Here is a 26,637-nt window from a genome sequence, read left to right as displayed (position 1 = left end):
GTTGATATAATAAGAAATAATATAAAAACTATAATCTTGGTAAGTGCTTATGGAAGTATGCCTGACTTCATAGACGTGAAGCTGAAAATACTGAAACATGGTACAGTTTCTTACCAAATACATGACTGTAAAAATGCCCATCCTTTTATATAGTAGATTAATTAATTCTTACAATTGAGAATATATATAGTTAATTATGATCATCTTTCTATCTTTGTCCTGATCACATTCCTTATTATCTTTGTCATTCATATATTAAACAAATGGATCTTTTACTGTTTTTTTTTTTTCTTTTCTTCCTCTTCTACAGAGTGTTATCTTCTCTGTTGGAGAGCATACAGGTTTTCCCAGTGAGAATGGATAGAATGATAGAGCCCAACCAATAGAATATCTTCCTAACCAAATCATTGCTTTAGGAGCCTACAAAACAAGATCACTGTGCTTTCTACTCACTAGGCACCCATCAAACTAGTTTCTTTGAGTCCATCTGAACCCCTGAGTCTGTGCACCTTCCTCTTGAGGGACCTAGATGAGAGTTCCAAGCTCAGAAAACTGGATGTTATATGGTTTGCTTCGACTTTGATGATTTCTTGCTTCCCCACTAAATGTCTGTTTCCTTCTTCTTGATGCCTCCTTAGAACATATCCTTTTGAACATTTTACCTGCTCCCTTAGCAAGATGTGCTAAGTGATTTATGACTAGAAATTTATTGCATTCTTTTCTGTGCAATGATAGCTTTACAGATACAGTAGTCTGTAATCTAAAGAAGTTTTAGTAGTTCTATTTTGTATGTACCAAAAAGTACTCACATCTATCTTATAATCCTAGAGAATATCAGAGTGAATAGAGAGTCACATGCCTACAGCCCAAAAAGTCAGAATCTCAGAGAGGACCTTGAATATTGTGATGAGTCAAAAATGTTTAAAACATCAACATTAAAAAAATTCACTTATGGGCAGATTCAAGACTTCAATATGGAGTCAGAGAGGAAATTTATCAGCATTTGTATCACTTATACCCTAAAATCTAAGCCTAAGAAGACTAAATTCTCACACCACAATCTAGGATCGATAGTTTATGATTTCTACTTCCTAGATAGTTAAAATTAAATTTCAAGTTTTACATCAATAAGACAAAGACTCAACAGGTTGTAACTATTAATTCTGGTTTTTTTATTTCCCATGGAAGAACTGCTTTTTTCCATACAACAGTCCCTACACTTAGATTAAAAACACCTAAAATGGGAAATAAAATGTGGGTAGTGTATGTCAACCTCAATTTGGGTCAGAAATATAATAAGAAAATGGTAAGGAAGACGTTCCATCAGGCTTATTAGGGAATAATGTAGTATTTATTATATTTCAAATTATTCTTCTATTGTATACATCAGCCACATAGAATATTAAAATATTTGCTCAATCATGTCTTACTTTAATTTAGGAAAAAGGTGTGAATGCAGATATGTATACCCAGATAGCAAAATGTACACATTCCAGTTGCAAAGAAACTGATCAAAATTAGAGCATTTTAGAAAGGAGAATTCCAAGATCAGTACATTCTGCAAACCTGCCCACAGTTGGCTAAGACTTTTCTGAAGAATCTAGTCTTCAGAAAGCTTGGATTCTAATTGACTGTGCTAATTTCCTAGATAGGCAGTTGTTTCCTAAACAGGAAATGGTGCAAACCACAGATCACTTCAAACAAAGCAAATCTGGAGGGAAAAAAAAAAAAAAAGAAATTCAAAGCTATGAGAAAGACTGAGCTCAAGTGGAAGGATGCCATGATGAAGAAAGAATCAGATGACAGCTTTGTAAATAGCAAGGTGACATGCTGATAATTCAATGTGATGCTAAGATAATAAAAATTCATGAGAGCACTGGCTTCATAAACAGACACACGCTATCACAGGACAGGAAAGCTGTAGCCTATAGCTCCTATTTATTCAGTAAGGTGAGAGTATATCTGGCATTCCCCTTCTAAGTCTGAGCGCCCCAGGATCAGAAAGATACTGATAACTGGAAATGAAAGAAGAAACCAACAACAAAAATGATTAAAGAACTTTAGGACGAATGAAGAAAGATTACAAGAATAAAATAGCTCTAGTTTCACTGTGATAACTAGGAAGGAATATGCATGATCACTATCTACAAGTGCTATATCAGAAAGTTGTAAACACTAAGGAGGCAGAGAAATAATTTATAATACTCTGATACCAAGGTGTATGTGGCTAAGGGTAATAGGATAGAATTACACTATGCAAAACATAATTTGAAAGCGCTGGAATACACTTCAGAAAAGTTAATTGTGCACAAACTGTTTCACATGCTCAGAATGTTAATGAACTGCATCCTCCCCCTGGTGATGCTCCTCCTTGCCTACACCTCTACCCCCATCAACAAATACTCAAGGAAAAGCACTTCACTGAAGGCCGTATCTCCCACAGGAAATGTTGTCTTGGACTTTGGGCCTTGGGCCCAGATTCTCCCTCCCCAAGGCACAGATGCACACTAATTGGCTTCTATTTCTCTAAGCCTCACAAAAATATTGATCTGGCTCTGACCAGAGAAAATGGGACCAGAATTTCGAAGCTAAAAGTTATGCTACTTAACAATACTGATGTTTCACCCCACCCCCACCTGGAAGTTTCCCTAGGTGATTAGCACTCCCTCTAGGTGTCCAAGTGTAATAGCTAATGACTTGGCAGATCATGCTGTGGTCTCAAAAGGGGTCCGAAAAGTGTGCACTGAGGTCTTGAAGAAATGATTATAAACTCTATATTTGGATCTCATTTTTATTTTTTTATATATTATTTTTTTAATATATTAGTATGGCTTATAATATATTAGTAAGGCAGTTCATTATTTAAAAATAAGTACATATATGTAGACTGAGGTCATATGCTTTAATACAACTTTTAAAAGTATTGTATATTACTAGATAGCAGAGAGACTCCCAGAGGTTAAAGTGTTTTATGTACCTCTAGGTACATGTCAAATGAAGTAAAATATTTATTTAAACCCCCTGGAGAGTTAAATGTACTTATACAAATGAGAAATATTTTAAAATATTGAAAGGAAGAAAAGTTTAGCATCCCTTCCCTTAAGAGAAAGAGAACCTCTTCCTGAATACAAACCAGAGATTTGACCCTATTTGTCAGACAAATACTTATACTTGGAAATGTACCCTTTTAAGCAACAAACCATACGTGGGAAAATTGAAGGTAGAAAATTGAGGAGAAAAACTGTAGGAAAAACGGAAGTGTTTTGAGATTAAATAAAATGAGAACAAAGAGGAGACAGTGCATAGCAATGATTTGGCAGAGGTTAAGGCTGGTTGTCTTTATGGCAGGGAGTGAAGAAGTAAGAGAATCACTGTCTTACATCTGAGGGTATTTGTTACCAAAAGAATCTTACATTCATTTACACACTTGACCAATAGGAGATAAACATATTCTTGCAAGCAACCCGATCACATTATTGCAAACCAACACCACCAGTATTTATGTGTACTGCTTTCTAAATAAAAAACTAGTTCCATGCACTTCACTATCATATTGGCTTCTAGTTGTGATAGGCAGAGAAGTAATCTATGAAAGCATTTATAAGCCTTAAAATAGGAAAACACATGTATAATTACAAGGAACAATGAACATGAGAAAGAGCTTCTGCAAAATTTTCCAGTTTTCATCTATGAATGAGAAAGTGTCAGGACTGAAAATGAACCAGTCTAAATTCTTCACCACTTGTGAGCAAAATATGGCTATTGAATACTGTCTTATGCTCATAGGACTATATTAGAACATAGAAGTCACTTTTTGTATGGGTGTTTTTAACTACTACCTATGACCGATGTATCATGAATAAGCAAAGATAAAGGTTTTTCAGTACAAACAAGTGATTGAGGCCTGTGCACTGTTGGCATGAGATCACTGACATTTTAAGGTTGTCATGTTATTGGATAGCTAAATGTATATTGTGAAAATTTATCAGTTAAATGTATAGCCACTGAGTAATTCTGCAGAATTGTAAATTTCTGTTGTTGTAATTACGAAACATGTTGAACAGTGTTAGAGCACCAAGGAACTGATATGTTGATATGTTTTGGTATTAAAAAAAAAAAAAGACAATTCTTGTGTAGGGTCAAGCCAAATCCAAAAGTGTACAGATTTGTTGAAGTGAGGGCAGAATGACTACATTTGTGTGTGGGATTTTTGTTTTTACTTTGTTTTAAATGTTTAGTTATTTTGAGAGAGAGAGAGAGAGAGAGCAGCGGAGGGACAGAGAGAGAGAGAGAGAGGGAGAGAGAGAATCCTAATCAGGCTCCACATTGTCAGCGCAGAGCCAGACATGGGGCTCAATCCCACAAACCATGAGATCATGTCCTGAGCTGAAAACAAGAGTCAGATGCTTAACCTACTGAGCCACCCAGGCACCCCTGTGTGTGGGTTTTTCTTTTTTTTTAATGAAATTGCTTCTCTCTGCTGGGAGCAGCTCTCCTGCCACACTACCTCTTGTCCTGAAAATTTATACCTGCTCAGAGTTCATCTCCACCCGCTTCTTGGTCAGGAGTACCTGTCAGTTGTTGAGCCTATCACTGTCTGCAGTGGTGCTAAAACAACCATAGACACCGACAGGTGACCAGCAGGTGAGAGTCTCAGCAGTGTGGCAGCCCTGTCCCCTGACATCACTTGTTCCTATCTGCAGCTTCCATTTCAAGGGAAGTTTCAAGGAACATCAATACAATAGCCAAGTTCGCTGGGGCTGGGACTGCCACAGGCAGACGTGGCTGGCACTGAGACTGAAATCGGTATTATGTTTGGGAGCTTCATCATTGGTTATACCAGGAACCCTTCTCTGAAGCAACAGCTCTTCTCCTACACCAGTCTGGACTTTGCCTTCTCAGAGGTCAGGGGGTTCTTTTGCTTGATAGTGGCCTTTCTCATCCTCTGCTGTGTGAAGGAGTCATATCCCTCTTCCATACATAGGTCTTTCTCCTGTGTTTTGTCTGCCCTGTTATGTTCCTTTTCCTCTAATTCCTCAGACAGCCTTGGGAATGTGATTGGCTCAGGGTTTGACAGAAGGAAGACAAACAAGTAGTATATTAGTAAGATTTTTTAAAAAATTGATGGAAAGTATCATTCCAATAATTTTCAAGAGTGTTACACATAAACCATTTGCTAAGAAAGTGCAAATTTGTGCATAATGTGTGTCTCTTTCATTTTCCATTTGAGCAGTCACTTTGCATTATTGTACATGCACAAAGTGATCGCTCTAGAAGCATATGCTTACCTGAAAGTAACAACTCTTTTTTTTTATTTTTTTAAACATTTATTTATTTTTGAGACAGAGAGACAGAGCATGAGCAGGGGAGGGTCAGAGAGAGAGGGAGACACAGAATCCGAAACAGGCTCCAGGCTCTGAGCTGTCAGCCCAGAGCCCGATGCGGGGCTTGAACTCATGGACCGCAAGATCATGACCTGAGCTGAAGTCCGACGCCCAACCGACTGAGCCACCCAGGCGCCCCGTAACAACTCTGTTTTAATGTTAGGCAGGTGTGTTCACCTTCTGGAGGCAGAGTTAATATGTAATGGTATTATTTTCCTATTGGTGATTTTTGCTTCCTTAATTCAAACCATGTACCTAGGTATTACTTAGAATATGATACATTTCAATAAAACAGTGCCATCACCTAAGTATAGTACAAGATTTTTTTAACATTGCTTTGTGTAGAATTCTGTTAAATTTTAGTAAAAAGGAAAACCTTCACAAAATTTGTCCCTGACACTCTGTTGAGTACTTTAAAGATTAAGGTTTTCAAATATACTAATCTTTAAAATGGAAAAGATTCTTAATTGAAAAAAAAATAAAAGAATGGTGTAAACCTTCCATAGTAACTAAGTTATTGTTAATGCTCAGCTAAGAAAAGGTATTTTAAAAGCTACTGAAAATTCAAAGGAGAAATATACAAATGATAAGAAAGATTATAATGAGGGTTGGAAAACAATTTTGGAGAAGATAGATTCATCCTTAGATTACTCATTAATTTTTTAGAAAGGCAGCCGTATTTAATTTCATTTAGGAGGCCATAGAATTGCACATTTCTTCATTCTTTTATGAGAATGAGATTAAGGACAAGAAAACAAGCTACAATCAAAGAATCAGTCAAAAGCAAAGTGGGTGACAATTAGGGTCAATGAGAATCAGCTTTGATTCCTCCCATTTTACCTGATAATTGTCAGGTTATTAATTTTATAGTGCTAATTAATATTACTTATACTTAATGAGGCGCTGCAAAATTCTGAGCCATTAAGGAAAGTCAAAGTATGTTTCTGTGTTTACTGAGGAAGCAAAGGAATACTTTTAAAAAATCAATAAAATACTTGGAACAAAAAAACCCAGGATAAATAACCTTCACTTAACTATTCATTGATGTAACTAATATTTATGGAGTACCTACTATGTATCAGAAATTCAAGGTAATGAGGTTACAGTGACAATAAGCAAAACCAAGTATCCCTAGAGATCATGGAACTTAAATTCAAACGATCAGAAAAATTACATTGCTCGTTATAATTCTCAACCAGATGTGTAAGCTGATTCTATGTTATGTTTTGTTATTGGTTTTGTTTATTTTGTAATTAAGAGAAAATATTTAGAACAAATCTATAATTTTACATGGGATATGCAATAACAGCATTATTTTATATAATCTAATTTTGTTACATAAAATAGTCATACTGTACTACTCTTTGAGTACTTAAAATTGAATTATGTGTGACTACTTAATGTATTATCCAAAGTTCATTGGAAAGCATAAAAGATAGAGTGAAAAGAAAAATGAGGACCAAGAAAACAAAAAGAAAGATTGAGCTTCTGTTCTGAACTAAATGTTTGTGTCCTCCTCAAATTTATTCGTTGTGATCCTAACCCTCAATGCAATGGTATTATTAGGAGGTGGGACCTTTATGAGATGATGAGGTCATGAGGCTGGAGCCCTCTTGAATGGAATTAGTTTTCTTATAAAAGAGACCTTGGAGAGCTTTCTTGCCCCTTCTGTCATATGAGGACACAGTGAGAAGATGGCCATCTTTGAACCAGGAAGCAGGCTCTTATCAGACACTATATCTGCTGTTGCCTTGATTTTAGACTTCCCTTCCTCTAGAAGTATGAGAAACAAATGGTTGTTGTTTAATCCACCCGATCTGTTGTCTTTTGTAATAGCAGCTCAGACTGAGACAGTGTTCGTGACAGACGGATGCTTTATATACTGTCTTTTTAGGGCCCATTTCTCCTTCTTCTCCCAAGTTTCGGAGGGATAGAGTATATGTGCATAGATTGGATCTACTACAGTTGTAAATGTGTGCCAATTTGTTTAGTCTGCAGAAGTTCCCTGTAATTCTAGTGCTTGGTTCTCTGCTGCAGGGGATATGAGAAAACATGCGTCTGAAACTGAAGGGCAAACTCTGGCCTCCCATCCTAAGTTTAGAACTTAGGACCTACATACCAAGTATGCCTTCTTGGAAGAGCACAACTTCACTCTGGAAACTATGCCCTGGGCTTTGCTCAAAGGGGTCTCACCAGTGGGATTCAGAAACAGATGGCCGAAAGCATGGGTCCTCCAGATGTGGAAGAGCAGGCAAGAAGTGCTTGCTGCATCTGAGTGTCTTAGTACAAGCAATTGAAAAAAGGTAAAATGTTTCCTGCCATTGAAGAACAGTCATTTGTGCCACGCATAAAACGTGGCCCAATGGGTGTCAGGATCTTCTGTGTCAGATTCGTTTTTTCTTTCCTTCCTCCTCACCTGGACTGGAAAAAGTGAGGGCACGAAATTGGTTGAATTACTCTGCTTCATAAGAGAATGAGGTGATGAGAACACAGGACAGAGAAGAAAGAAAGGATCAAGCTTAGAAGAAGTGGATAAATTATATGAGAGATTTAGGTAAAGTCAAATATTTTGAACAGCCCTTACATACTAACCTGTGTAGGTATCTTATATACAATTATAGATGAAGGCCTATCATCTATTAATCATGTTATCAGTGTACTGTTCTATTATTCCCTCCAACCAATTCTTCAACTTCACTCAAGCTGTAAATCACACTATCAAAAATTAAAGATGGAAAACACCTGTGAGGTCATAGCTTATCCCTTGTCTTGAGCAGTGTAAGGAAAACCAACATTTTCCTCAGGATTTTGTAAAATGATTTTGTAGCTCCCCACGCTGGCGTGCACAAAGGTCTACCCAAATGCACATGCCTTGCAGGTTGGGTTTGCACAGAGACAGGTTTTAAATGCACTAGGGGAAAGCAGCTCTTGCTAAATGTTTTATAACGTGTCAAGAAACCTTTATCGAACATTTAATCCAAAACCTGGCTTTGAACCAGGGAGGCATACAATTCTGTAATTAATTTTTTTTACCTTCTTTTGCTAATCGCTGATAAAAAGCTTAATTCTATTAACAACTCGACTTGACAAATTGCACCGCTCAACGGAAGCGTTTAGAAATTAATTATGCATTTTATTGCATTAGGTTGGATAAACAGGGAAGCACCAGGAAGAAAAAGGAAAACTGGGAGAGAAGGAAAATGGTCACAATATAAATAATTCATTGGTGTCTGACTATTTCCATTATGACTCAATGTGTCATTTAAAATATAAAATAAACACACCCCCTTCCTGAATGGCACCTCCTGTTTAAGTATGGTTTCACCTCTAGACCACATTAATAATACAGGTTTCTTCTACTTTTTCTTGAAAGCATATATTTTTTAACCCCTAAAGCCCAAGCTGATTTGGATCCCTAAAGGGACTTCTCATCTAGTTGTCATGGAAGCTCAATCCTTCCCCTTAGATCCTTCACCCTCTAGTGTTAGGAATCTCAGAGCATGGCCTTCAGAGATTTAACTAAGAGTAGCAAATCCTAACAGTAAGTGTACTGTTGTAGCACCAAAGTATTAAAACCTAGGAGAAAGATTAAGTTGGCTTCCACTTCACTTCTCTAGTTAAGGCTAAGTGCTCAAGCAGTCAAAAGACCATATGCAATTTTTATGGCTCTCTTTGTCTATAAATATACATGTTTCAAAGTGGCTGTTGAAAGAGATTTCTGGCAAGGATCAAGTTCTAGCATCTGGACTTCTAAACTGTGTCTGCTCCAACCAAAGACTTTTACCCTGTAGCAAACTTGTCAGTAAATTCATGTTTAAAGCATTATACTCTTTCTCTCTGATATACTCTTTTGCATCTCTCTGGCCAATCTTCCTTTTCTTAACTTGTGAGCTAAAATATAATTATGCTTTTAGATTTTCTTCTAACCTCGGATGCACTCAATTGTTTTTTTTTTTTTCATTTTAGTTTCATAATTGTTATATCAGTACATAACCATGTTACTGAAATTAATATCACCATCAATGATGATGGGCATGTCAGGAGAAGGAACTGTTCTTTGAAATGAGATGGAAGTGTAGATACAATGTCATGTCACACAGAGCACAGGTGCTTTCCTGATGTCCAGCTTCAGTAATCGGTAAAGAGCCCCCATCCAATCTGAAGAATGATAAGAATCAATTTCTTATCAGAAATCCTCTCCAGGGAAACAGCAGAGAGATTGAGAGATTGGCCAACACCCAGAACAAAAGTGACTATTCTTGGCAAATTTGTAAGTTTTTAACCAGGGAGGTTTGTGGAAAAATACATTATGGGAAGATTTTTGGGTTCTGGGAAATTTCCTGGAAATAGTTCCAATCGTTTGAGTTTTTCCAAAGACATTGAAACTAACATGTTCAACCACTAAACAGATTGTAGTAAGAGTTTTTATAAAGCCATAGTTTTGTATAAAGCCCCATGCTAGCTTTTTCTAGTTCTGGTTAAGTAATGGCACTCTCTTCAAGTCTGAGTCCCAGCAGGATCTGTCTAGGATATCACTGAAATAAGAAGGTGTAATAGAGGAACTGATTTTGTCTATTCATGAGAGGCAGAAATGGAGTAAACCAGGCTACAAGTCATCTTTATCATGACATGTTGGGGCCCCTTCTTTTAATTTCTGTCTGTTTTTAAAAGTCTATTCCCTTCTTGGTCCGGCCACATTATGCCATTGTCCTTTTCTGTAAAGGAGGTAGGTACTGGTGAGTGAAATCTGTATGAATCTATTTGTTGCATAATTTAAGAACTGCCAAATCCCGATACAATTTATGGACAGACTTCTAGCTATAAAATGGATACAGAGACTTTCATCCTCAACAGATAAGTTTATTCCTTCTTCTCTGTGTTAGATGGTAAAGGGATTTTGGATACTATGAGATATATCACAGTCCTTGTCCTTAAGGAATATTCCATATATGTATAAAGTATATTAACAGAGAAACTCTTCTAGGGGTTATTATATTAAATGTTCCCAATGAAGGATGTGTACAGTCAGTGCTGCTGGACTTTAGAGGATTTGGTCCCATTGTGGAACTCTAGGGAAAGGCAGGAATTGGAAGAAGCATATGGTGTTTAAATTGGGAAGAACTTGATGATCTGAAAATCAGTATGTACTTACAAAATGTTATGATTCTCAGAAAATGAGAATGATCTTGCTGGGCTTTTTTGAGAAGGAAGAGTTGTCACTGTGTCCCTTACAGCAGCTTGAATCCTATCACTAATTTGGTGTCTTGACATTGTCCCCCACTCTTAAATTTCAAATTCTGTTGGTTTTATCCATTTTATTTTTCCACTATAAAACTTTGAGTTCACTGAAGCACTGCGGCTGCTAATATCCAATGTACAAATAACAAATCTCCATCCTTTTTTTTTTTTTTTCAAATCTCCATCCTTCTGAGAGGAATCTACATAAGTCTTCCTGCAGACTAGCTTCAACTATGTGAACAACAAAGAGAAATCTTAAGGTTTATTACATTTAATGTTATCTCATGCTCTCTTTTCCCCTTGCCTTTGCAGTCTTATTGTGGTTTGCTGTGAATTGTCATTTGCAAAGATATGTGAAAGATAGAAGACAAATACTAGTAATAAAAACATGCTTTATGTATTACATATATGCAATGTTCTAGAAAAATGTGTTTCTCCATGGAGTATAGCTGATGTTTACAACCACCACAGAAAACTCTTTGTTTAGAAATTGGATCTTCCTACTGGAAAATACCACCTCCCATTTTTTGTCTTTCCATGGATGACATCTGATTACTGAAAATCATGTTATATGGCTGGTTGGTATGTGCAGATGGTGAAGGGTATTTTATTTCTGTATTTATTCAATTTGGAAAATGTATCCGTTTTTTAGATTCCTTTGCAATAGTAACATATCAAGACAATCCCTAGCTCTCTCTTTAGGAAGAAAGAGTAGTCAAAGAGTGAGGCCATGTGCTATTCTCCAGAGACCTGATAATTCTCCAAATCTCGAATAGCTCTGGGACTACTGATTTAGCTCAAGATCATATTGATCAAAAAACTCTAGAAAGGGATAGACTTACTCAATATTTGGTGTTTTGTTTTTGTTTTTGTTTTCCCATTGGTCAGGGCATCGTAGACCAAAGAGGCCTCAATCTTTGATTGGGACTTATGTCTCCAAATCAAACTGGAATCATCTCCTAATTCTTAATGATGGGTGTTATGGAATTGGCCTTCCTGGAGGTTGGTGCAAATCAGAAAGATCCCTTAAAGTTAACTTTAGGGTCACATTTGTGAGGACAACTGAAATGATAAAAATTACAGAAATGGTAGTGTTGTATGCCTAAGTAGATATTTATTGCAGTAAGTTTTCCTTGAATTATTCACATTCATAATGCTAAAATGTTTTATTCTCATAGGAAAATCCAAAATAGTTATTAAAAAATGTGTATCTACATAGAGTCACAGGGACTCATGATTACAAGTACCTTTAGATATTTTTCAAATGAACCAACCACCTACTCCCCCTAGCTATGCCCTCTGGTTTTTGCCACAAAATAGTGAGGAAAGCAGCATGGAAAACCACTAACAGTGATGAAATTCTCTAATTACTCCAAAGACAGGATAAGAATCTTCATCTTGCAGGTCACAAGCTACCTAAAGCCAATTTCCTTATGGCTAACTTTTAAATGGGTGATTTGAAAAGTCTCATTTTTTCAGTATTGAATTCATGGGGGTTTCTTGGTGTGAGACTTCTGGATTCTTTCTCTCCCTAGCATATTCAAATTGTTGCCAATGGAGGCAGAACAGTGACAACTGCTGTAGCCTTCTAAGTGTGTACTATTTGGTGTGTCCTTCACATTTGACTCTTGGTGCTTATAGACTGGGTGTGTATTCGTAGCCACATGGCACAGGATTGGCTGTGGTTATAAGGGCTCCCCAAATTCCCCTGTGTTTCAAGAACAATGAATGTTAATGTTGTTCCTAGCCAGGAGTGAGAGGAGCAGAGACACTCCTAACAAGAGCTGACACAAGGAGAAATACTGGCTTTCTGTCTCTCTTGTATGTTAAACAATTCATGAGGTTTGGGGTTGAGTGAGACATTTAATAAACGTTGGCCGCTTGGGCTGCCTACCACCTGTGATTTGTCACTATTGGTCAAATGTGTGAGAAGCAGAATGAGTTTTTCAGCTTTGAGGCTTAACAAATAATGCTTTTTACCATCCATTTGTTTTGAGGACACAACATGATTCAAGTGATAAGCACTGAATTTTGATATCTCTAAAAAGGTAAGACTTCTGCATGTGAAATTAAGATGAAGTTAAGGTATTTGCAAATCGAAATATTTTATAGAATCTTAGCACTGGAACTGTTTTTAGATGTCATTCAACCTAAGCTCCTATCCCATTACAGGAATCCCTCCTGAGAAATGGATCAGCTATCTATTCTTGCTTTAATACTTTGCTTTGCCTGGTTTAGTTTCTTTAAAGGATCTGCCCTCTACAGTCTTTTTTTTTTTTAATTTTTTTACTCTTTATTTTTGAGAGAGACAGACAGAGTGCGAGTAGGGGAGGGGCAGAGATAGAGGGAGACAAAGAATCCGAAATAGGCTACAGGCTCTGAGCTGTCAGTACAGAGCCCGATGTGGGGCATGAACCCACAAACTGTGAGATCATGACCTGAGCCGAAGTCAGATACTTAACCTACTGAGCCACCCAAGCACCCCTGCCCTGTAGAGTCTTAAGATGAAAGGAGTGACCCACTAGACTTGAACTATCTTCCCTCACCTGCCTGCATATGTATTTGTGACTCCTCTTTTGCTAATGAATTCACCTTCTTTCAGTGTGATTAACCTTATGGGTAAAGCACCTGCTGGGTGGTTGTGGCCCGCATGACCGGCTTCTGTTCTAAAGGTTTTCTTGGTATTAAGGTTTTTACTGCCTCTTTCCTATCTCTACCTTTTGTACTAACCATGCCATCTGCAAAATATTAACACTATGCTTTGTGGTTGAATTAGTAATGTTAGATTCTAGAGCTTATGAAATTCTAATGAAGATTTCATCAGAAAAATCATGAGTCAAATAGAGGCTGAAGTTAGATGTTTCTACCTTAAATTAACAATAACATGTTACACTAATTTATTTTTTCAGGGACATGGTTTATAAAAACACAAACTGTGGGGTGCCTGGGTGACTCAGTCAATTAAGCATCCGAATTTGGCTTAGGTCATGATCTCAAGGTTCATGGGTTCGAGCCCCTCGTCAGGATCTGTGCTGACAGCTCAGAGCCTGGAGCCTGCTTCTGATTCTGTGTCTCCCTCTCTTTCTGCCCCTGCCCTGCTCACGCTCTGTCTCTCTCTGTCTCTCAAAAATAAATAAATGTGAAAAAAATAAAAATAAATAAAAATAAAAAAATTTATAAAATAAAAAAAAATGTAAAAAAAAAAACAATACAAACTGTTGCTTGGGGCCACTTGTCTTTATAAGGGGGCAATATGTCCTAGCAAGTAGGGGTCTGAACACAAGGGAACAAGATGAAGGTGGGCACATGGACAGCTAACCTTGTGTCCCTTGGAGGAATCCCACCTAAAGGATGATCCGTTTATCAACTCTCTGCTTCCATATTTCATTCCACCTGTAAGAAGGACGTGGGCACATGGGAAACAATGGATTCCTTTTCCTTCTCTTTCCTTTTATAGCTTTCCTTTTTTTCCCCTTTTTATTCATCACAGTTTTGAGCATCTGAAAGAGGAGGTAGAAAATAGCTGTTCTACTGTTGGTAATAATTTATGTTTAATTTGTTTTTTAAAGGGTTTTTTTTGTGGGGGGAAGGGCAGATAAAGGGAGAGAGAGAACCCCAAGCAGACTCCACACTGTCAGCACACATCAAGTCAGGCTTGATCCCATGAACTGTGAGATCATGACCTGAGCTGAAATCGAGAGTTGGACGCTTAACTGACTAAGCCATCCAGGCGCTCCTATTTACGTTTAATTTGTATACAGATATGGGTTTCTTGAATATTTGTTTTTGTAAGGATGAATTGAAAAATGAATGGAAGTCAGGGTGAAGGCAACAGCTCTTTAATAAGGCAAGGGTTACCAAATGCATAGCCAATAGTAGTGTGATTTTTTTTTTTTTTAGATTAGATAACAAGTTCTAGAAACTCCTGACAATCTAGATTTGACAGTGTGTCTCAGGCTGTAAAGAAGATATCTTCTCACTTGAATTAAGTATTTATAGGGAAAATATCAATACCATCTTTTTTTTAAATGTTTTAATTTTTGAGTGAGAGAGACAGAGTGTAAGTGGGGGAAATGCAGAGAGAGAGAGGGAAACACAGAATCTGAAGCAGGCTCCGGGTTCTGAGGTGTCAGCACACAGCCTGATGCAGGGCTCAAACTCACGGACCACGAGATCATGACCTGAGGCAGAAATCAGACACTCAACCAACTGAGCCACCCAGGTGAATACTGTCTTTAAACTAAAATTAGCTAGGTAATAGAATATGGATGTTATTGTCAAGCACTCTGCTATTCATTTTATTGAATTTGAGTCTGTTTGGCACAGATCATTGTTCTGGGGCAAAAAAAAAAAAAAAAGGCATAGGATTCAGAAGATCTGGGTTTTTCTTTGGCACTGATACCAAATAACTGAGAGATTCAGGGCAAGTCAGTTATTTCTCTGGATCTCAGTCCCCTTATGTATAAAATGGGGTTCATAGTAATGTTTGTTTTAGGGTTCATGGGAGGCTTTAAGGAGATAATGCACTTGGAAGTACTTTGTAAATTATAAATGATGATTTTAGTAGTTTGATTGTTGACAGTATGATATTGTCACTGGTGAAACTGTAACAATAATATGCTACAAAGGAGTATTGTTTATAACTTTGCCTAAGGATTATCTAAAGGGGCTTGCTAGAGCAGTATTTTCGGGGACTTTCCTGGGTGTGCAGTTCCCAAAAGACTAGATATTAAAGCATCTTCTCTAGTTTCCACAATCTGAGAACCACTGGCTCCCAGGATTAAGCAGACAACTTTTCCAGGCACCAAGGCAAAAAGAATATCAGACAAAGGGACTAGATGACTTACTAATCCTGAAATCAGGGGATATATATTATTCTGGACACACCTTAGATCGACATATACCCTGACTCTCACTATTTCAATAGTGTTAATAAACTTTAGTGCATTTGAAAGTCTCTTATCATGGGGATTGTATCAGTTTGAAGAACAAATGCCAGTGTTTCACACATAAGTGCATATAGACATGTGGATGTCCTCATATCTAACATGTATGCACAGGCATCTTTGGCCTGGCATCTTGCTCAAGAAACCACAATGAGGCACGAGCAGGGTAGGGTAGAGAGCTCAAGACCAAAAGGGTCCAAAGGAGCTGACCTGAAAATTGAGCAGTTTGGACACAACATAGAAGATAGCCCCATTTGCCTGACTTTTTGCCAAGATAAGGTAATATTTGCAGGATGCAGGATGAACTAAATGGTTTATTCTGTCCCAGAGGTCTTGTCTAAACATCATAGCTGCTTGGAATGCCCCATTCTCCTTTTCTAGCTGTCAAAATCCCATTCATCTTTCAAAGCAAGCTCTGGAATTTAAAATCATATTTCCTTTCTGGAGTCATTTCTAACTTACTCCAGAAGGCAGGTCTACATCCTTGCTTCGAAGTAAATTAGTTACATGTGCATCAGTCTTTTCTTCCATTATTTGAACTTCTAGAGGTAGGACATCTGTCTGCTTTATTTTTGTATCTCTAGAACCAAGCATTACCTGGAACAGAATTTAGTAACTGTCACTACCCAGGTGATTAATAGTTTCAGTTTTAAAGAATATGTCCTTGAGAATATGTCCTCAAGGTCACGACTCTTCTGTTACCCTCCTGTGATTTTTCCTCTATAGCGTGTGGACTCAAACCCACCACCATCCTCTATGGTTCTCTAGGTGGACACATGATGTTTAATTACCATTTGAGAGAAGTAATAAGTGATTATATTAATCCTCTCAGATGAGTCAATTTGTCCAGGCAAAGGTTCCTATTGGCTGATTTTCATTATCGCTTTATGTTTAATTACATATTTCACCTGTATTTTAAGTAGTCAAAGACTAGAGAAAGACCTCAATTGCTGAAGTCTCTTATGGATTACATATTTGATTCAAGGCCACAATCCAGCTTGATATTCCCTCCTGCTTTCTACAGAAACTCTTCTCTGAGTGTTACCATAAGCTTACCCTAGTTCTAAAACTTCTTCTTTACCAAAATGTTATTATATACATTGCTCCCTCAATTTCTCCAGTAATACCTCCAAATATCTCCATAATTTTATTTTTCTGTATCATATTTGAAGGTTTTTTCTTCTCAAATCAGCAACAAATATCTTGACCTGTTAACTTCCTTACATACTTATTCAACCTGTGTCCTAGGGTCTTAGAGGATAACACTGATGTCATAAAATGATGGTTTTATTTATCAACTAAGAAACTGTGTGACAGATACATATCTAAAACATCTAGGAAGTCTGAAATATATATAGAAAGGTCTTTGTCTGATACAATAAGTTAGTGAGCTTCCTATCACTGATTATGGACAAACAGAAACTAGCTTAAATACAGAGGTAGGGAAATTACAGGAGCAATTTAATATTAGATAATGGTCACTCCCAAATTTATAATTGGCTCAACTTTCACATCACTTTGTTGAGATTAGAGTTCCATGACCTTACTTCTGTATCGTACTGACAATGATATATAAGCCTTGCATGAATTAATACCACATGTTTCTATATATCTTCCCAGCTTGCTTTCTAATTACATGTCCATTTTCTGACCATGTATTTATTCGTGAGAAGATAACCATAGTCACCAAAAAAATGAGGATAGAAAAGCTAATATGAGGCTTGTTGATTTCAGATGTTCTGAAATGAACATCACCCCCATACCTATTCTACCTCTGCCCTATTATCACCACTACCAGGACATTTGCAAAGTAGGAGACAACCTGTCCTGTGGCTATTGGTGTTTCCAGGATTGTCCTCCCATTTTTCACTTACTGATTCTCCCTTCCCACACCCTACTGTATGCATCTCTTTGGATGTGACATAGGGGGAACACATCCCCTCCCCTCTCCTGCCCTGAGGTGCTTGTGGAACTCAGAAAATGATGTGCGGTTGGGTTGTTTATCACCACGCTGAAAAACGGAAGGATGGCATCGCTACAGGAGCAGATGGCACTGCACGCTTGGCATCATTTTCTCAGACAAACCAGGACTAGGGCTGCGAATACTGGCATTTGCCTGCTATAGTCATTCATATCAAAACATAACAATGAAAATAAGGTACTTTTGCAGGAAAGGTTTTAAAGATTTTTTTCCCAGAGATTTAAAATTGTATGTGTTTAAGCATCTTAGGCTCCTGTTGTATGCATACAACATGTTTGCCCTCCTAACATTCTTTTATCAAGTGAAATTTTGTATATGAAGGTTTTTTCTTTTTGTATTTATCTTTCTATGTATTCCCCTAAATGTACTTAGGCAGCGATATATCAGAAAATTGCATTTAAGCTTGTAGAGTGTGTTTGGAAAGTCGAAATAAAAATGGTAGTATAAAGAATAAGAATGTGTTTTAATTCTGGAAACTAGTAAATGTGTACAAGAAGATTTTTATTTGTGAAGGAATCATTAATCTTTGGTTTAGACAACTCAAATTAAGGTTCTACTACCTATTGACTGAGTGATTTTAAGCAAATCTAACCTTTTGATGTACAGGTTTTTCTCAGTGGGAAAGGAAACAGTTTGGACTGGACGATTGCTAAGATTTCTTCTAATTTTCTTTGATTTGATATTTCTATGAGAATTAATGAAACAGTAATACAGACTACCTACCTTTTCGTGTGTGTGTGTGTGTGTGTGTGTGTGTGTTCCTTTGTTTTTTCTTTCCTCCTCCTCCTCCTCTTCCTTTTTCTCCTTATGAAGCATGGAAAGTATGCATTTCATTTATGAAGTATAGTCCACATTTTTCCCTGTGTTCCTTCTCTCTTCCCTTAGAATCAGTACTTTTTGCCTCCATTATGATTTCCTTTGAGAAAATAGAAAACTCCAAGAAAATGGCTATAGTCTCTCATGTGTTTGAATTAACAAATATATGTATTCATCCATTCAGCAAATTCCATTGCAGACAGGTGTTAGGCTTTAGGAATACAGTGATGGTTAAGATATGTTCCCTGCCTTACAGGAATTGGCAGTCCAGCGGGAGGCATACTACCTACATATATACATAGTGCGATGTAGTAAGTGCCAAAGTAAAACACAAGAGACAAAACCGATTTTGTTAAGATATGGGAAAAATGTCTCAGAAGGGGTTACACTGGGTTTTAGAGGAATTATTATGATGGAAAAGGAAAAAAACACTTTATGCAGAAGGAGCAGTATATATTGGAACAAAGAGTCTGATATATTTGGAGAAAAGTAAGAAATTACATACACCTTGAAACAGGGTATAGATGAAAAAGGTAAGAATCAAAGGCTGAGAAGAAACTTCGGGCCAGATTTTGAAGGGCTTTGTTTTCCTAAGACGTTTGTATTTGACCTTATAAGGAAATAAGAAAACAGCAGAGTGTTTTTTTTTTTTAAATTGAAAGAAAACTGACATACAATATTGTATTAGTTTCAGGTGTACAAGACAGTGATTCAATATTTGCACAAAATGGTCACCATCATAAGTCTAGTTACCATCTGTTACCATATAAAGTTGTTAGAATATTACTGACTGCATTCCCTATGCTATACATTGCATCCAATGTCTTATTTGTTCTATAGCTAGAAGATTGTATCGCTTAATCCACTTCATTTATTTCATCTATCTGCCGACTCTCTTCCCCTCTGGCAATCATCAGTTTGTGCTCTGTATCTGGAAGTCTGTTTCTGTTTTGTTTTGTTTTGTTTGTTTTGTTTTGTTTTGTTTTGTTTTAGATTCCATATACAAATGTTCATATGGTATTTTTTTTTATCTGTCTGACTTGTTTCACTTCCTGTGATACCTTTTAGGTCCGTCCCTGTTGTCACACATGGCAAGCTCTTACTCTTTTTATGGCTGAATAACATTCCACTGTATATATACAATATCCTCTTTATCCATTGAGCGATCAATGGACATTTAGGTTGCTGCCACATCTAAGCAATTGTAAATAATATTGCAATGGACATAGGGTCTTTTCAAGTTAGTATTTTTATTTTCTTTGGTTAAATACCTAGAAGTGGAACTTCTGGATCATAGGGCAGTTCTATTTTTAATTTTTTGAGGTACCTCCACACTGTTTTGCATAATGGCTGTACCAATTTACATTCCCTTCAGTAGTGTCCAAGGGCTCCCCTTTCTCTATATCCTGGCAAACACCTGTTATTTCTTGTCTTTTTTGATAATAGCCATTCTGACAGGTGTGAGGTGATATCTTATTGTAGTTTTGATTTGCATTTCCCTGATAATTAGTTAGTATCTTTTAATGTGTCTGTTGGCCATTTGTATGTCTTCTTTGAAAAAAATGTCTTCATTTCTTCTGCCCATTTTTAATTTGGTTATTTTTTGGTTTTTGGTGCTGAGTTGTATAAATTCTTTTAGATAAATATTTTGGATATTAACTCCTTATAAGATATATTGTTTGCAAATCTTTTCCCATTTGGTGGGTTGTCTTTTTGCTTTGTTAGTGGTTTACTTTGCGGTAGAAAACCGTTTTTATTTAGGTGCAGTCCCAATGGGTTAATATTGCTTTTGTTCCTCTTGCCAAAGGGTAGCTGTTTTAAGTTAGTGTGGTTAGGTAAGTCTTACTGAGGCAAAGAGGATAAAATGACAGCAAAAGTCTAGATACACAAAGATTAGTAGGAGGAAGAATATTCTACACCCAGGGATGGATTCTTGTTCTGGAATTTAAATACACTAGAATTAAGCAAGCAGAGGATGTTTGGAAGAGAAGGTAAAGACATGTTAGGTATGAGTACATGGATTTGCTTGGTAGGAAGTCGAATATGTATCTGGCTATATGATAAGATTAGATCAATGGAAATAAATTTGGGAATAAATAAATTTAAAGGGCATTTGAAGTTATGATTGTGGTTGAGAAAGGGATAAAGTAACACATTGCCAAGAAGACCCTAACTTATACAAATGCCAAAGGAGTTGAGAGAAGGTTTGCTAAGACCCAGGGTGGCATAGTTCTCCAGTGATAAGGGGCAGAGTACTGCCTCTACAATACGGATTAAGTAAAGGTCAATAGACACACAAGTGTTAACGTAGTAGGAAGGGAAATTGAGGAAGATGTAACCTAGATCTTGTTTTGATTGTACTTGGGATGTGGACTTTAAAGCAGAGAGTGGTAAAAGTTTATGGAATCTACCATAAGGAGCACATAAGAGAACTTACTGAGTACAAATAAAAATTTGCCAAACAGCATAGAATACTCTGCTGAAATTAGACTACCCTATTCTGTTCCTTCTGCCACTTACCAGATTTATAATACAGAAACAAATTTCATAATTGTTAGTTTTCAGACCATTTATGATAGACTAAGTATGATATTTTTAAAATGTTTGTTTGTTTTTGGGTTTGTTTAGAGAGGAGTGGAGGGACAGAGAGAGAGAGAGAGAGAGAGAGAGAGAGAGAGATTCCCAAGCAGGCTCCGTGCTGTCAGCACAGAGCCTGACGCATGGTTCGATCACACGAACCATGAGATCATGACCTGAGCTGCAATCAGGAGTTGGATGCTTAGCCAACTGAGCCACCCAGGCACACTTAAATATGACCTTTAAATAAAAAATTACTTGCTGTAAATTTTATTTTCATTTACTCCTCCTTATCTTATTACTACGTTCCGGTATACATTTGGTTTGCTAGCAGCAAATGGTTTATGAAAAAAAAGTTGCAACTGTTCAGAAATTGTATATTTTCCTATTCCTGATTCTCCCCAAATTGTATGGATACAGAGGGAAAATTTTGTGTAGAAGCATAGGAGTTCTTCAACCCTCACTGTTTCAGAGCTCAACTTTAAAACATGCATTGAATAGTTTAGATTTTTGGAACTTAGAAATTTCAAAATAGTCCAGATTTTAGGTCTCCTATGGGTATTTGAATTATCTTTTGACTTAGGTATTGACAATTTGCTAACATATAGGAGATGAAAAATGAAAAAAAAAAAAAAAAAGAAGAAGAAGAATCTATTTCCTTTCTATGCTAAAGAGCTAGACTGTCCTGGACCTATAGCAGTTGCTTCTTGGATCCAGTCCTCAAACTGCTCTACTCCTGTCTTTGTAGCAGGAGTCTGACCTCCAAAGGTTTTTTTTTGGTTCCAAGGCTCTCCTGTTCTGCTGATCGATCCTCTTGCTGGTCTCTGACATTAGCAGGCATGGTGGGAAACTGGAGAGCAGTAGAAAGAAAACAGCTAGAGTATTTCAATTCTTTCTCTTTTCCAGTTGGTATCTTGGACAGGCTACTGACTTTCTTTTGTGACTCCAGATCCTCAGGACTGACCTTCATAGTTCCAGTTTTTGCTCCTGGATTCAAGCACTACCACTTCCTCTGTCTCTACTAGAAGGAAGGAGTAGCTCTCTGCTGCTGCTAATCACTTTGGGGCCTCAGTGTCACCTGATTGGTTTCTCATTATCTTCCATCATCTATTTATCAAGTTCCTATATTTATTTCCTTTCCTTTTAAAGGCTCATAGAAGGTTGTGTTTTTTGCTTATACCTTTACTAACACAGTAAAATTAGGAGCTTACTCCAGGGCAAGAGATCCTGATATTTTAATTCATAATGGAAAAGAATTCAATAATTATCTGAAGGGTTTTTTTTTTTAACTGTGATGCAGAACAGAGCAAAATGCTTAAAATATCCCTTAGAAACCAAATCTTAATGGATTTTTTTAATGTTAAAATTCAAGTTAGATAGGTTGAACATGTTTAGGCTGCAAGGATCAGTACATAAAGAAAGCATATTTATAAGTAAAACCAAACCCTTGGAAGAAAAAAGGCAATAAGAGAAAAAAGTATTTGGGAAAACAGGTTAGAAATAATAATGGGGCAGCAGAGAAAAAGGAAAAAAAAGTCCAAAAGACAGAAGGAAAAGTAGGAAACCAGAGGATCTGAAGAAAAGAAAAAGACAGTTTTTTATGGAAGAACAGAGATGAAGCTGACACAGAACATGCCCACACGGATGCTGTCCCACTTCTTCTGGATCACCGGGCCTGCCTAGATTATCCAAGAAGCTTTTTAATTTCAGCTCATGACCAGCCCTTTCCTTCCCCTACCATCAACCTGCTAATGCTTTTCTAATAATTACCATTTTTGAAACTATTTTGGCTGTTAAAAATGTTTCTTTTTAATAAGCTGATTAAAAGAGGCTGCTTATTAGCATAAGCTCTTTGCCGTTCAGCCCTCTTCCTAATTAAAAGCACTCATCTGTGGAGACCTCGATTTTTCCCTTCTTTCTGTGATGAGTTTTTGGATATTTTTCACTGGAAATTTGCTTTATTTTACTTTTCTTTCTTTTGGTAGTTTTCTGCTCCTGTATTCCACAGAGATAGAAGCTACTGAACAAAATAACACAGGGGAGGCAATGTGCAGTATGAATATCTGAGAGAGTACTGAAGACACAGCTAATGCAGTTGAGTCTAAAGAGAAAGTCCTGCTTTTATGGTGGTTTTATAGTTGTGTCAAATGTCCAAGATCATGAGTTGTCAAAAGTGATTCGTAATGGTGAAGGGTGACGATTCCAAATCTGCTATTGTTTGCAAAAGATTGTATCCCCAATATCAATAGATGTGCCCTTGGAAACTTGCTTCTTGCATAGTGATAGCGTTGAGAGTATATATTTGTAAGCTTCCTCATGATAACCCTAGAACATGGGGATATTCAATGGATGATTTTCACTGATTATGGATGCATCCACCCCTCAGACATGGTCCTTCAATATGTGATTCGGGAACGTGGAAAGTGATTAGACCCCAAATGGTGTGATTGGTGTCAGAATTTTATATATGTTTATGAGAAGAAGTTTTTAATATACAGAAAAGTGCATTTAAAAACCACCTTGATAAAGAATAAATGAACAGAATGGGTGGTCTGTAAGAAACATGGAACAAAGGGAATGAAAGAGAAAAATGTGTATGTCTGCGAGTTGTTGAAGGAAGCAAACTTTCCGTATTAATGACATAGGATTTCTTGTTCACTTGGCATGGCATATTATTTAATGCTTACCACTGTTTGTTTTATGGACCCTCTTGAGAATCTGATGAAACAGTTGCCTTCTCATTCCCAAAAAGCAAACATTTGCATACAAATACACTCTTATTTTTTTGCTATAGCTTGAGTTTCACAGATGCCTTAAAGCCCAAGAGTCCATGTATATGAGTTAAGAATATTTGATGTAACTTCTGTAATTGGCGCTGCTAGCTATATAGGTCATTTTCCGGTTTGGCTTTACCCTATCTCATCCTCATCAAGTGAACTTCTAATTTCAAGTTTCGTTCTTCTATAATGTTTTCTGTAGGGGAGAGATTGTGCCAACTAGATCTAGTATAAATGTTTTCCTTTACTTGGCAGACATATTCATCAATAAAAATTAATAGCTTAGCATTATTGCTTAATACACATTCTTTTAAAACCTTGTTTCTGTGGATTGTCCCTCTGAACCTTTTTAACTTCTGTCTAAGTGACAACGTTTTCCTTTGATGCTCAAAAAGCAGCAGATCCAGTTCCAATGATGTAGTTTTTTCAATAAAAGCTTATAGAAGAACTTATGGAATTTTATGTGTTTTATGGAAACTCCAAGAGAAGTGGCCTCCACATATCTTATAAGTCGCATCCATGAGAAGTATTGTTTAGGCCAATCAAACATTCATATCATGAATATCTTCTTTGTAAAGGGAAGATTAAAGGATATTTGTTTTTGTAAAGCTTCATGACTTGTTCTCAGAACCACACTTCCTTATAATAGCCATTAATTACATAATTTGAGGATATTTTGTATAGTATGAAGATTTTGCAAAAATATGAAGAAATAATCCCATCAACTTAATTGATGTATATTACCACACTGATTCTAAAGTTTATATGAAGAAACAAATGGTCCTAGAATAGCCAATACACTATTGAAGGAGAAGAACAGATCTGGAGTACTGACACTGCTCAGCTTCAAAACTTACTATGAAGCTACAGTAATCAAAACAATGTGATATTGGCAAAAGAATAGACAAATAGATCAGTGGAACAGAGTGGAAGTAGACCCACATAAATAAAGTCAACTGATCTTTGAGGGGCAAGTCAATACAATGAAAAAAGTCCTTTCAACAAAAGGTGATGGATCAACTGGATATCCACATGCAAAAAAAAAAAAGAATCTATCTACAGACCTTACATCCTTCACAAAAATTAACTCAAAATGGATCATGGATCTAAGTGTAAAATGCAAACTATAAAACTCCTGGAAAATAATGTAGTAGAAAACCTAGATAGACTTGGGTATGGTGATGCCTTTTTACTCAAACGACACAATCTATGAAAGAAATAATTGATAATTAGAATTTAAAACTTAAAACAAAATGAAAAACTTCTGCTTTGCCAAACATAATGCAAAGATACTTAGAAGATACGCCACATACTGGGAGAAAATATTTGCAAAAGGCACTTCTCATAAAGGACTTTTATCCTTCTATACAAAGAACTCTTAAAACCCAAGTATAATAAAACAGACAAACCAATTAAACAATGGGCCAAAGACCTTAATATATACTTCACCAAAGAAGATGTACAGTTGGCAAATAAATATATAAAAGATGCTCCACACCATAAGTCATCAGAGAAATTCAAATTAAAACAATGATATACCAATACACCCCTATTAGAATGGCCAAAGTCCAGAATGTGGACAACACCAAATGCTGCCATGGATGTGGAGTAACTTTTTGACAGTTTGGCACTTTCTTACAAAACTAAAAATAAGATCTAGTTATTGCACTCTTTGATATTTACCCAAAGGACTTGAAAACTCATTCCCACTAAAAACCCACACACAGATTTATAGCAACTTTCTCCATAATTGTCACAATTTGGAAATGACGAAGAAAAGTGAATGGATAAATAAACTGTGGTACATCCAGACAGTGTAATAATTTTCAGTGCTAAAAAGAATTTATCTATCAAGCCACAGAAAGACTTGAAGGAAACTTAAATTCACATTGCTAAGTGAAAGAAGCCAATCTGAGCAGGGTACATACTATATGATTCCAGCTATGACACTCTAGAAAAGGCAACACTATAGGGGCAATAAAAAAGACCAGTGGTTATCAGAGGACGATGGGGAAATGAATAGGCAGAGAACAGAAGATGTTTAGGGCAGTACAAATACTCTGTATGTTAATATAATAATGATGGATACATGTCATCATACATTTGTCCCAGACTGTAGAAAGTATAACACCAAGCAAGGACTCTAAGGTAAAGTATGAACATTCAATGATTATAATATGTCACTGTCAATTCATCCTTGGTTAAAAAAAGTTCCATCCTAGTGAGTGATGTTGATAATGGAGGAGGCTATGCATTTGTGGGAGTAGGGGTAGTATATAGGAAATCCATCTATTCTCTCCGTTTTGTTGTAAACCTAAAACTACTCTAAAACAGTAAGTCTCTAAAAATAAAGAATTATTTATCTAATACTAAATGGCTTATAAATGACGAAATATATATATACACTATGTTAAAAAAGTGAAAAAAAAGGAAAAAAGCAATAGCAGTTAGATTATGTTCAATTGAGGGTAGAATTTATAGATGATAAACTTGTCAATACAAGGAAGCATGCAATGTAACCTAACTGATTAAATTTAACCTAGAGAAGGTGGACATGATGATCTTCAAATTCATGCATGACTAGCATAAGGAAGGAGTATAGTTATTCTTAATTAATCTAAGTGTCAGAACTAGGCTAGTGGGTATGAGGTAGAGAGGATGAGGTAAAAATATACTAGATTAATATCAAGATGACTTAAAGCAAATAGATCCATCCAACAGAAGAATATTGGATCTTTTAAATCATGAGCTCTCGATCCCTGGAAGAGTTCAAGTACAGGTTAGATAACCACTCATCAGGAAGCCTGTTAAGTGTATTCTAAGAATTATATTTTTAAAATAATTCAAAATCTAAAATGTATGACTTTCATATAACTCTTACATACTTGTGTTCCACCACTAATTGGAAGGTCTATATA

The 26,637-nt window shown here is 36.5% G+C and overlaps 1 protein-coding gene and 1 pseudogene across 3 annotated transcripts in view; both read left to right on the top strand.

The window, feature by feature from the left end:
- The window catches only part of LSAMP (limbic system associated membrane protein), a 651,110-nt gene that overhangs the window by 181,748 nt on the left and 442,725 nt on the right, over positions 1-26,637 (top strand). The gene's annotated exons all lie outside the window — the stretch shown is intronic.
- On the top strand, positions 2,188-6,819 carry LOC125920971 (ATP synthase F(0) complex subunit C2, mitochondrial-like; annotated as a pseudogene).

Source organism: Panthera uncia, chromosome C2 (assembly GCF_023721935.1).
Source record: "Panthera uncia isolate 11264 chromosome C2, Puncia_PCG_1.0, whole genome shotgun sequence".
Lineage (NCBI taxonomy): Eukaryota > Metazoa > Chordata > Mammalia > Carnivora > Felidae > Panthera > Panthera uncia.
The sequence above is the reverse complement of the archived record's forward strand: the minus strand, read 5'-3'. Positions and strand labels throughout refer to the sequence as shown.